This window comes from Furipterus horrens, unplaced genomic scaffold, assembly GCF_987537825.1.
Source record: "Furipterus horrens unplaced genomic scaffold, mFurHor1.1.pri manual_scaffold_1, whole genome shotgun sequence".
Lineage (NCBI taxonomy): Eukaryota > Metazoa > Chordata > Mammalia > Chiroptera > Furipteridae > Furipterus > Furipterus horrens.
In genome coordinates, this window is record NW_028327171.1 from 62,562,292 (window position 1) to 62,575,595 (window position 13,304).

Genomic DNA, 13,304 nt, shown 5'->3' on the forward strand with positions numbered 1-13,304 from the left:
ACACTCTAATACTCTGTGGTGACCTGGGGTCATCACCACTGCCACTTGGACCATCATCTATTGGGCAGAGAAGGGGTACAGTTAGCATAGAGGATTAGGCTGAAACTGTATTGAGCCTATGACATGCTAGAAGTTCTTTCTTTAATTAATCCACTTTGGTTTATTTGTCATGTGTTTCTTTTTCATGAAAATAGAAGGAAGAAAAAAATTCAATTATTTGATTCTTCTGGTTCTTTGCATTATGGGGCAGAGGGTGGGGGAGTTCCAAAAATAATAATGTGAGCTGTGTCTCCCCAGAACTCTGAAAGATGAACCATAAAATTATAGTAATTGGATAAATCATTTAACAGGAACAAAACAAAACCTACTTTCCATCCCCAATCCTGGGCTTTTCCCATCTTGGTAATGGCAGCCCTGTCCTGTGTCAGCACAGGCCAAAGCCCAAAGAGTTGTTCTTAGTTTCTGCACCCCACTGACACTACTGCATTCAATCTATCAGCACATTTTTCCAGCTCTACCTCAAAAATATATCCTGATCCTGACCATGTCTCCCCTGGTATCACCCTAGTCCTATCATCATTATCTCTGACCTGTGCTCTTGTAATTGCCTTTAACTTCTCTCCCTTGAGCAATTCATTCTTAACTCAGCAGACAATGATCCTTTATAAATGTAAATGCAAATCCAGTTCTCACCACTTCTGATGGGTGAATTCTGGTGACTTCCCATTGCAGTTATAATACAATTATATGGATTCTACTGTGGCCTGTGGTCCTGCTTGTCTACTCCATGACATTTCCTCTTATCTCTCTCTTGCTGGGCTCAGCACCAAGCCTGCTTTCTATTCTTAGGACACTCATTGCTTGGGCCCACCTCAGGAACTTCACTCTTGCCCTTTTCCATGCTGGCAATGATTGTCCCTGGGACCTTCCAATAGCTAGTCCTTTCTTTCCATGCAGATTTCAGCTCAAATATTACCTTTTCAGAGGGTTCTTTCTGGACCATTCCACCTAAAGAGCACACCTTGAATAACCATTCTCTATCCTATTGCAGTGTTTTATTTCCTTTATATTGCCACCTAAAATTGTATTATATGATTAATTACACAATTAAAATTGTATCATATAATCAATTTTTGGAGCCAACTTGAATAAGTACTTTGATCTGACTCTCTTTTTTCTCCTCTGATCTGCTGCTGGTGCTTCCATTGGTCAAACCCAACTGGATACCAACGGTCAGCGTTTCAGGGCATAGAGCAGGGTGAAGAAGAGTGGAACATGGATATGAAGGGGCAAATGTAACAAATCCTGCTTACTATCAATATCTGTCTATCTATCGGAAATAGTAATAATGCATATACATTGTTTACAAAACTTAAAAATGATAAAAGGGTAAACAATGAAAACTAACTCTTCTATCCCTCAAAGGTTCTCTCTCCCAAGGTAATTTCTTGTGGACCTTCCTGTTATATTCTCTGATCATCTTAGCATAGATTTAAATATATTCTCCCTCTACCACCTGCTTTCTAAATGAACAGTAATATGCCACACAAACTCTTACACATCTGGCTCTTTCATTTAATAAAATGTCTTTGTGAGCATTCTAATGGGAACATATATATGATTGTTTTGGTTGTTCAGATTGTATGACAGCAACAAAATCTGCTTCCAACAACTCTGTTTGGAGTGAGATCTCATTGACGATGTATGCACCCTGTCCATGCACATATCCACAGCCACTGGCTGCAAATTCCGAAGACATACACACCCTCTCCTTGATTAGATATCTGGAAGCAGTTCTCTGCTGTATCCACATTGGACACCCTATCCTGGCAAGATGAAAAAGGATAATGTTTCTAAGTTTGGACTCTGTTTGCCAGGGGTGGAACCAGGAGTTTAAGTTCCACTTTATATTGTAACCAACCTGGGCAATTTACTCCCAGTCACGAAGCAGCTCCAAATATCTGATTTGGACTTGGCTTCCTTGCACAAATATTTTTGAAATCATTGAATGTTTTGTCACCCCAAAGCACCCTGTTTAAGCATCCCTCAAGTCTATAATACTCAATATTAGAAGTCAGGAATGGTCATATGTTTAAAATGGGAAATAAGAATGAACTGCAAGGATGAAATAGAATAATGCCTGGTACATAATAAATGCTCAATAAATGTTAGCTATTCTTTATTATAATAATTATTGTTCATATTATAATTAGGGAGATGACTCAGTGGAAACAGTTAATATATTAAGCATGTTTTTAAAAAATCAAGAATTAAGAATTAATTTTTGCTAATATTAGTTTCTTTTCTCATATTAAGTTAAAAATACTAAACATAAGACATAAATTCTTGACAAATTTAGACTTAAATATTTTCTTGCCTAATGTCCTAGTACATGTAGTTACCATTCAAATATATTTTTTGATATGGGTTCTCTCTGAAACATAACTTCAGAAAGACTTAAAGTTCTTAGATGGGTCTATTTTATTCCATTTTAATCTTTGAAAGCAGCTCCCAACCAGTGAATTCCCTAGAGAAATATGCAGAATTTAGTATGTGCAATATGATTTATTTTATCTCCATAAAAATGGTAGACTTTGTTTTCCCTCTGAAAATTCTAATGATTTTTATGTACTGTGTGTGTGAGAGAGAGAGATTCCATTCAATTGCAAAGTCGTCTCTTCATGTCCTTATGACATTTGCCTTATTTTTAATTTGTATAAGTAATATTATCAAGGTCACAGGAAAAAGAAAAATTGCCATGACTAATTCTTCAATTGAAAGCTAATATACATAAACAATCCTGTTGGCATTTCCAGAGCATTGACTACCAAGGAGAATATATCTTATAGTTAACTTTGGAGATGAACATACATATATTATAGAAGAATTGTTAATTTTAAATGTTTATTGATTTTATTACTGCTGTGCTACACTTGGGCATTACACAGCCATTTTGGGGGCCTATGAATAACTGCTATAACAAGGGCTGAATCTATGACATAGCCCAGAATGAGCTTCCGGAGATGTGTCTCCCTTCGGGAAACTTTGCCCCCAGCACTGATATGCATGGCTGACTGCACACATTTGCTCTGGAAACTTAAATGATCCAGTAATATGTCTTTGCAGCAGAAGTGCTCTTTGTGTTTAAAAAATTAACTGAGTTCGGCATGGATATAGAGAATCATCAGAAGGGATCCAGGAAAATATTAACAGTGTCTGTACCTTGCGGGGTGGCACTGGGGTAAAGGAGGATGAAGGGAAGGGAGACTTACACTTGTTACTTCTTTCAGCTCTGCATTATTGAATTGTTTACAACCTGCATGTATTGTGAAAAAGAAGTAGGCTCGGTTGGAGTGTCCTCCCATACACCAAAAGGTTGCAGATTTGATTCCCAGTCAGGGCACATGCCTAGGATGGGGGCTTGATCCTCTGTCAGGGTTGAAGTTCGGACATGTGCAGGAGGCAATAGATGGATGTTTCTCTCCCACGTCAATGTTTCTCCCTTCCTCTCTCTTAAAAAAAAAAAAAAAAAAAGTCAATGAATATATCCTCAGGTGAGAATTTAAAAATGAAAAAAAACAAAAAACAAAAGAAAAGCCGGAAGCTTTACCATCCGCTTGGTCTCCCAGCTCGGAAACCAGGGAAGCAGACTTACCTTCTTTTCTTTTTCACTCCCTATAGCTGATCTGTGACCAAATGCCTGTGAGTTTACTTCCGAAGGCACTTCTGCCCCCCATCTTTGCAGCTCTGCCTAAGACGGGTGCTCATGAGCTCGCCCAAGACTATTGCAGTGGCCTCTGACCCTGACTCCCTGCAACCTCATTCATGTTCCTCTCAGCTCCTTAGAGGCAGCCCCACTTCGCCCCTCCAGCAAATCTGTCCAGATCATTTTCATGCTTAAAATCCCCCATGTGGCACGCCTACCCAGCTCTAACCCCTTCTCAACAGCCTGTTAAAATTTTGATTTGTTTCCAGTTGCAAATCTGACCAGGAATACCTATGAACCCCACCCTCCGAAGAATTATTCCTCAGCCTGGCATGAGCAATCCTCATGACCCTATCTGTCCATCTTCCTGGCCACACCTCCTGCAACCAGGCCCCTGCAGTCCCCAGACACTTCACTTGCCATCTCCTAACTGATCTCACCTTCTCTCCTGGATTGTTCTTCCCTGTTTTGGCTTTTGAAAGTTCCTGCTCTTTCTCCCCTATAAAGTCCTGCTGGTACCCCCAGGCAGATTTAGCTGATCAGTGCCTTATCCTGTTTTTCCCAACACTACTGTTTTTTTGAGAGCAAAGAGCTTACTTACTTCTTTTGCTTATATGTTTACATTTTAATGTTGGCATCACCAACATCTTCCATGTGCAATAAATGATTTTTTTCTATGGAATGCTTATGTTAAATAAATAAATAAGTGAGTGAATGAGTAAATGCAGAGAGCACAAACTGGGAATTATTAGGTGTGTGGTTCTAATTTTATTTCTGATATTCTGGCTGGATCTCATTTTTCTTTCATTTTAATGGCACATTGGACACTTTGAACTTCTGTGATTCTAAAATAATAATTTCAGTTGTAACAGAAGAGTCTGGCAGCAATCTCGCTCTCAGTTTAGGAGGGCTGTCCTGAGTATAGGGCTGGCTCTTAAAGGCACGAGAGGCCAATTTAAGAAAAAGAAAACAAAATAATAAAAAGAAAATAAAGTAATAATTTATCAGGTCCCTGATTTCATTAAATACCAAGCTGTGATTCTTAGAGAGTCATCTTGGAGGAGCCCTGGAAACCAATATCACCCTGATGCCTCTGACATATTTTTGCTTGGTGGTTTTCTTCAGCTTAGTAATGGTGACACTTTAAATAGTTACTTAATTTCTCTGCACCTTAATTTCTTCAGCTACAATATGAGATTTATAATGTGGTTACCTCCTAGAGTGTCAGTGAGGATTAGATCAGATAATGTGAAGTCCTTTAAACAATGCCTCACAGATGGAACACATAATGTATTCAATAAATATAAATACTGGTGATTTTTGTTTTGTTTTGTTTTGTTTGATGTTTCTGAGGGCAGTTTGCACCTTTCTGCATAAGAGGAAGGTAAACTGTGAGGTTTACTGTGAATTGCTGCATTCTATAATTATTAATAAAGTACTGTATCATTGTGTTATATGACCAATACAGACCTATATGAGCATAGACAAATTCATTTGTCTGCAATGAGTTAGACTTCAAAGACAGTACTGTGAACCAAGGCAATTTAACATTTTGTTTATGACTACTCTCATGTCTCTAAAAAATTCCATCACTAAAAGTGTTATTCATTAAGACACTTTGTCCCCTTTTGAAATGCAGATATTCTAACAAGTAGGAACATATGAGTCATGTAAACCTCAGAGTGAATGAATTAATTAAATTTTTCCCTGAGAATAGTGCTGGTGGGAAGAAGAGAATTATTCCTGGGAATCTAAGGAATAGAAGGATAAGAATGGAAGAGTAACCTGTGAGGATCTCTTGAGTGTGTTGGGTTTGAAGACAGTAGCAATTTTTGCAAGGCTGGCAAGCTGGCCAACCATTTGAATTGCAGACTGGCCTCCACCAGGAATTAGATTCTGCTCAAGACGCAGTGTTGTTCTGGGTGCTGAAAGCTCATGCCCAAGACTGCTGGCCTAGGTCTGGCTGCCTGGTCACACACTCTTTGAAAAAGTGTATTATTTTCTAAATCAGTGAGGATCTTGAGTGCAAATGACAGAAATGTCTACCCAAAACTGGTTTTGGCATAAAGGGAACTGTTTGGGTTCATATAACTAAAAAGATCAGGAGCAGTGATGGCTTCAGGGCTCAAAAAAAATTATCCATGCTCAATATCACTCCATCTCTTGTCTCAGCCTTTAACTGTATTGATATTCATCCCAGGCTTCATGGCTCGGTGGTGACAACAGCTTTGGTCTCTACATAGTCTCAGGTTCAAGGCACATGAGAATAGAGCTTGCTTTTGCTTAAGAAATCTAAAGAAAAATTTTCTTTTATTTCATTGGCTCTGAAAGGAGAGTGTGCCCATCTCTGAAGAACTTACTGTGGCAAGGGGAAATGCAAGCTCTAACAGGCCACAAATATATGGGTAGACACCCTGCGTTCATGAATTAAAAGACTCATTATTATAAAGGTCTTCATACTACTCAAAAAGATCTACAGATTTAATATAATTTCTATCAAAACCCTAATGGCATTTTTTTTTCAGAAATAGAAATATTCATCCTAAAATTTACATGGATTCTCAAGCAACCCTGGATAGTAAAAAAATTTTTCAAAAACTTAATAAACCAAATTTGGAGGACTCACCCTTCCTGATCTGAAAACTATTACAAAACTACAGTAATCCAAAGAGTGCAAAATTAGCAGAAAGGCAGACAAAGAGATCAGTGGGAAAAAATAGAAAGCCCAAAAATAAATCTTTGCTTGTATGATCAAATGATCTTTGGCAAAGGTACAAAGACCACTCAATAGAAAAAGGAATGTCTCTTCAACAAATAGTGCAAAAATAAATCATTCAAGTTGGACCCTTATACCTTATACAAAAAGCAATACTAAGTGAATTAGACACCTAAATGTATAACCAAAACTATAGAACTCCTTGAAGAAAACATAGGGGAAAACCTTAATGATGTTGAATTTGGCAATGGTTTTACTTCAAACTTAACACTTTTATGCATCAAAGGACACAAAAATCAGAATAAAAAAGTAATCTTTGAAATGGGAGAAAATATTTGTAAATCATATCTCTGCTAAGGGATTAGTATACAGAATATAAAAGAAAACCTTTGACGCAACAACAACAAAAAGATCAAAAACCTGGTTTAAAAATGGCCAAAGGACTTGAATAGCTATTTCTCCAAAAATGATCTATAAATGATCAACATACATATGAAAAGATGCTTAACATCACTAGTAAGAAGAGCTATCCAGTCCAGTCAAGATGGTGGTCTGCCTATGCCACCATCTTGACAACCACAAAAAAAATTACAACTAAATATAAAAACAAATAACACCCAGAACTGTCGTAAAAATTGAACTATATGGAAGTACAGCAACCATGTATTTAAAGAAGCCACATTCATCCAGACAGGTTGGAGGGGCAAAGAAGCAAAGATGGGCAGAAAGGCAAGGAGATGTGGTATGGTGGGGAGAGGTGGTGGCCATGGCAGAATGGGAACAGGTGGTCGTACACTCACTTGTGATGGATAAAAATAGGGAGGGACACCTTGAGAATGAGCAATATAGTAGCCCCAGGCCAGAGCGCACACCCTAGGGTACCAGTGCTGGGAAGATAAATCTCCATAACTTCTAGCTGTAAAAACCAGTGGGTATGGGGGCAGGGGAAGAAACTGCTGGATTTTCAGGAAACTCTGCTTAAAGGGTCCACATGGTCTTAAAATGTATGCAAATTCACCTGTTCTGGAATTCAACACCAGGCAATGACTGGAAGCATGCCAGTCACTTAAGGGGGATAGGTGAAGTGACTGCAAACAGGGTGAGTGCCGGCAACCCCCTAGAAGCCAGGCAGTGGGAAGTCCCCTCTCTGAGCCCTCCTCCCAACACAGAGCCACCAAAGTGGTGAAGCGGGTAACTCCAACCTGGCAATTACCTAAGGTTCCATCCCATACAATTTACAGGTGCCCTTATACAGGGAGTCAAAGCAACTCTACCTGATACACAGAAACAAATGTAGGGAGACTGCCAAATTGAGGAGACAAAGGAATTTGGCTCAAATGAAAGAACAGAACAACTCCAGAAAAAGAACTAAATGAAACAGAGATGACCAACCTATCAGATGCAGAGTTCAAAGCACTGGTGATCCGGATGCTCAAATAACTAATTGAGTATGGCAACAACATAAAGGAAGCAATGAAGTTTACACTAAGTGAAATAAAGAAAAATCTACAGGTAACTAACAGCGAAGAGGAGGAAGCCAGAATTCAAATCAACAATATGGAACACAAGGAAGAAATAAACATTCAATCAGGACAGAGGAGTATGGAGTCAGAAGTTTTTTGGACCCTTCGTTCAGAGCTGGGTTGGGGTGTAGACTCTATATGGGCCATCAAAGAATTCCAGTAGATTAGAATCAGGTCCCCATACACAACTCTGTGTGTAACTTCTAGGCAGGCAAAAACAGGAGATGCCCCGAGTAGCTAGGGTGGGGTTCCAGGCAGAGCCACACCTTTATTTAGGGTCAATGAGCAGAAGGAGGAACACAAGGCAGAGAGGAAAGAGACACAAGTAGCCCAGGATATGGCCAAAAAAATGGAAAGTCACAGTGGGCAACAGGAGGAAAGTGACCACATACGATGGGATGGTTGGGTAAAGACAGAGAGGAAAGTCCCAGAAGCCAGAAACAGAGAGTTGAGAGAAGGGAGAAGGAGAAGCAATATGATTTTTTTTCTAGACTTGGATTCATGTGATTTGTTTTAAAATAAAATAAAAACTGCCAAGGTATGGGGTGGGGGAAAACTTTATTCTTTATTAGGAAGAGAGTTGGGAGCAGGTAGTGGAGTTTTTATACAAGGAACAGGAATCAATATTCAAAATCTTCTCAATACATGGATGGATTGAATCCAGGCTTTAGCATAATTTAATTAAATGGACTATTGTTTTTCTTTCTCGCTGGTTTTGGGGAGAGTGCTGTGAGTATGAGGTGAGCAGGATTAGGTTGTGATTGAAGCAGACCTATCTGCCTCAGCGCCAGGTAGGCTTGTATAAACAGACTGAGATGGCTTTCATATCAATTCATATTTACAAGATGTTACCTCCTTGGTTTCCAATTTTAGAAAAGGTGGGGATCGAGTCAGTTCAAAGTGTTTAAAAATTACTCTTGAATTTCTTCATAAAACATATTAGCTAGATGTTGTTAGAACTGTATAATTTGTGCTTCTGTAACACTTTTCACCAGAAAATGTGTTTAGGTTCTATTTTCATTTAAAAAGGGAACCAATATTTAAGTGCCTCATATAGTAGTAGCTGAGGCGTTTTAAACATATTATCTAAATTAATTCCCCCAATGACACCCGTTTTACAGTTGAAGAAACTGAGGCTTGGGGGGATTTTATAAATTTTTTTCAAGGTCACTTAGCTAATAAATTGGAGAACTGGGATTTGAAACCAGTTATTTTTGGCTCCAGAGCCAATGTTCTTTTTGTCACTTAAACCAGGTTTTGAAGGAAGTGAAGCTAAGGTATATAATTCCTTTAATTTTATTTTCACAAAGCTGAACTTAGCAGATACAAATGCAGGGTGGAGCAAAAGTAGGTTTACAGTTGTTGGGTACATGAAACATGGAGTTTTTTTCTGGTTTTAGTTATTTTATTATTTTCCATATAAACAACTGTAAACCTACTTTTCCCTCACCCTGTATTAGTTTCCTTAAGTTTGGAGGTCCAAAAATTTTTATCTTTTAACTTGTTTAAATCAAACTTATCATAATTTTAGGCCTCTGTACTGCTAGATGCTCTACTAATTTCTCTCGCAGTGTTTGTGCGCTGTCCCAGCCCAGGTTTTTCCTTCAGGTCTGCATGCAGCTATTTCTACACCATGCTCTGGCCTTGCTGATCTTAGCACATCTTGGCTGCACCCTGGAACCGAGCCAATATGGGCTGCTCCAGTCCTTGGAGATTTATTCTGAGAAAAGTCCCTCCTTAGTTAGTCATGCTTCCCAGAAAAGTATTCATCTCTCACCTCAAATTTTGGTCTCAGCAGTGGGTTTAGACTTTTGAAAATAAAAGCCAGGGAGAGAATAACAATAGTGCCTACCTCAAAATATTGTTTTGAAGATTAAATAAATTGTCTATAAAGTGCTCAGCACAGTGCCAGACACATAAGACATGCTCTGTAAATATCAGCTGTTATTACATTATCTTAAAATATATTTACACACACATTTTTCTTGTTTTACTTCTGTGACTTACAAAATACATAATAAGATACTGAATTTCTAATAACTTGCATATAAACAGGGTTGATGTTAGTTTATGCCCAACTGGCACAAGAATTCTACCATTCTACTTCACATAATCCCCATCAAAAAAGGGAGGCAGAACACAATGCTCTTACAATTGTATGCACTGAATTATACAGTATATTCTTGCCAAGTGAGAACTTCCATTTTGCCTAGGCATCAATGAGTATTTAATCCTCCTCTTACAATTTTATCCATCTAATGATTGAAATTTTTTTCAGAGACTAGCTTCTGGCTGTTTCTTTCAAATCTCATTTCTCTTCCACAGCCGCATATCCAGTACGATGCTCTGTAGGTCACTTTCAGATCAGGACACAATCCCTGGCTCTGAAACTTTGTTTCATGATGAATCAGCACGGTGGACAGAAGGAGTATTCCTGGAAGCCATTCCTAAACCAGGGTGATTGTAAATCACCTAAAAATATCCTAGAGAACCAAATTAACTGTAATCCTGACTCTACTTCTCATTAGCCAAATCAAAAAATTCCCGGAGATACTGAATGGCACCTGACAAGAGGGAAACATGATGGTAGAGAAATCTGAATGGAAAAAGACAGTCATCTTAATTAGTTAAAGTAAACATATATTACATTTAAAATTTTTCCAAAAATTTGACTGTATAAAGTCATTTTTAGCATCCTTCAAAGGACCTTGAAAGATGCCTATATGAGCAAGAGGCCCTGAAATGTCAACTTGGTTAGTTTGGGGTAAATTACTTTCATAAGTATGAAGTGGGATTCTGTATGTAAAGGGGCCAGGACTGTGTCTAACACAGTCAACAAATGCCATCCATTGTCGGCAGCTGTGTGGTAGAGAGGGCAGTGGAGATCGCTTGTGCTGACTTTTGTCCACATGCCCTCTCCAGCTGTCCCATCCCTTCTCTGCCCATCTCTGGAGTGCTCTGTGCTCAGGAAGCTGACCTCTGTGTTCTGTCTTACCCAGACTCCCCTGCCCCTGGCTCCCTGTTACCCTTGGCCAGTGGAAGGCATCAGCAGGAAACTGGTGGATTGGAGGAAAGAGAAGCTGGGATACTTATCAGCCTCCCGTCCCCTCTCCCCACAGTCTTAGATGATTCTGACCCAGACTGCATCCAACTCAAGCTAATGGTGGGTGGCTCCTCTTCCAGGACTACAGAGCTTGTTGGTTCCAATAATACCACTTCTAACCTTTGTTCTCATCAGGACTAAAAGTCCTGTAAGCTTCCTGCTATCATTAGTGCCCGGGTACCCACTATCTCTTGTTAGTTCTGTTAACCTGTCTACACCTCTGTAACTAGTCCCTTCATTAAATCCTTTCAGCCTGTCCTTTTGAATGGGCTGCTTCCTTCTGGATCCCCAACAGATACATTGTTCTGACCCCAACTACCATGACCTGCTGTCAATTATGGCTGTATTACCTTTTCTTTCTTCTGGTATCCTGAGATAAAAGGTGTTGCTTATTTTTTTCTTCACACCGTGAGTCATGAAAAATGTGCAGCTGAAGTCATTTCCTCCTCCTGTAGTTCAGTCATAAAACTGTACCCATTCATGTGTAATTTGGAGGACAGTTCTGCTTGTTGACCTAGCCGTTAATTTCCCTTGGGGGTGACCTGTCCCTCAGAGTATTTAGCATCTCTTTAAAATTTCTAAGTCTCCATATGTGTTTATGTAACTGCTTAGCTCTGTCCTATGTAGCTCTAGGGAAATATGCTGCACTCATTGAAAGTTGAATTATCCCATCATATTACATAAGATGAAAACCTGACCTCATTCAACTGCCAGAGCAATTGCTAGAAAAGACATTAAGTGCGAGCTGATTTTCAGTCCGGAGGTCCCTTTTCATCCGTGAGTTCTTTAGGCTTTCTCCAAGCTGCACAGATGGTAATTATTCAAAAGGAATAGTTTTTTTCTACCCTTAGGAAATACTTAATCTGGACATTAGAAATGTTTCTGAGAGTGGGGAGGAGCACAGGGAAAACACACCAGCACCATGTTTATCTTTAGTAAGAGGAAGGGCAAAGAATGAGCAGATACAGGACATTCTTAGGTTTTCTTCATACAGCTTCAGGTGAGAGCTCCAGAGACTCTGATTTTAGAATTGCACCAGACCAGGAATCTCTGTGACAATACTGCCTTTGAAAAGCACTCCTCAGGCTTTTGTCCCATCTGATCGTCATGGCCACCCATGAAGGAGTTGAATTCCCAGAATAGTCCAAGGAAACTCACACCTGAATTTGTCTTAGGCTGAACTGCTGAACCCTTGCCTACCTTCAGCCAGTATTTATGGGTGCCTATGATGAGGAAGGCTCTGTGCAAGGTGCTTAAGATACTGCAGTGAATGTGACAAAGTCCTTACCCTCCTGAGCTTACATTCTAGTTGGAGAGGCAGAAAGGAAACAAGTAGGTAACTAAATACATACAGACATATGAGGTCTGTCCAGAAAGTACCCAGCCATGTACTATGAAAAAGATGCATTTATTGAAGAAGATATAAGAAACATTTTATTATTTTTTTAATTTTTAAAGTATATTTCATTTATTATGCTGTTACAGTAGTTCCAATGTTTTCCCCTTTGCGCCCCTCTGCCAAGTACAACCCTTCCCTCCAGCAGTCCCACCACCCCCCACTTACTTCATGTCCATGGGTCATGCATATAAGTTCTTTGGCTTCACCCTTTCCTATATTATTCTTAAATTCCCCCTGTCTATTTTGTACCAGCCAATTATGCTTCTTAAGCCCTGCACCATTTCCCCATCTCTCCCCCTCCCCCTTCCCAACTGATAACCCTCCAAACGATCCCCATACCTATGATTCTCTTCCTATTCTGGTTTCTTAGTTGGATTTTGTTTTTATTTCTTAGATTCAGTTGTTGATAGTTATGAGTTTGTTGTCATTTTAGTGTTCATAGTTTTGATCTTCTTTTTTTTAAGTCGGTCCCTTTGACATTTCATATAATAAGGGCTTGGTGATGATGAGCTCCTTTAGCTTCACGTTGTCTGGGAAGCACTTCATCTGCCCTTCCATTCCAAATGATAGCTTTGCTGGATACAGTAATCTTGGTTGTAGGTTGCTTTTCATCACATTGAATACTGCTTGCCAGTCCCTTCCTACCTGCAAAGTGTCCTCTGAGAAATCAGCTGATAGTCCTATAGGCACCCCCCAGTAGGCAACTCTCTGCCTCTCTCTTGCTGCCCCCAGGACTCTATCTTTATCTTTCACCTTTGGCATCTCAATCATGATGTGTCCTGGTGTGGTCCCCTCTGGGTCCAGCTCGCCCGGGACCCTCCTTGCTTCCCGGACTTGTATGTCCACCTCCTTCACAA

The 13,304-nt window shown here is 39.5% G+C and overlaps 1 non-coding gene across 1 annotated transcript; it reads left to right on the forward strand.

The window, feature by feature from the left end:
• Positions 1 to 4,527: 4,527 nt before the first annotated feature.
• On the forward strand, positions 4,528 to 4,661 carry LOC150021228 (small Cajal body-specific RNA 11). The gene has a single exon (XR_016513768.1).
• Positions 4,662 to 13,304: the final 8,643 nt, after the last annotated feature.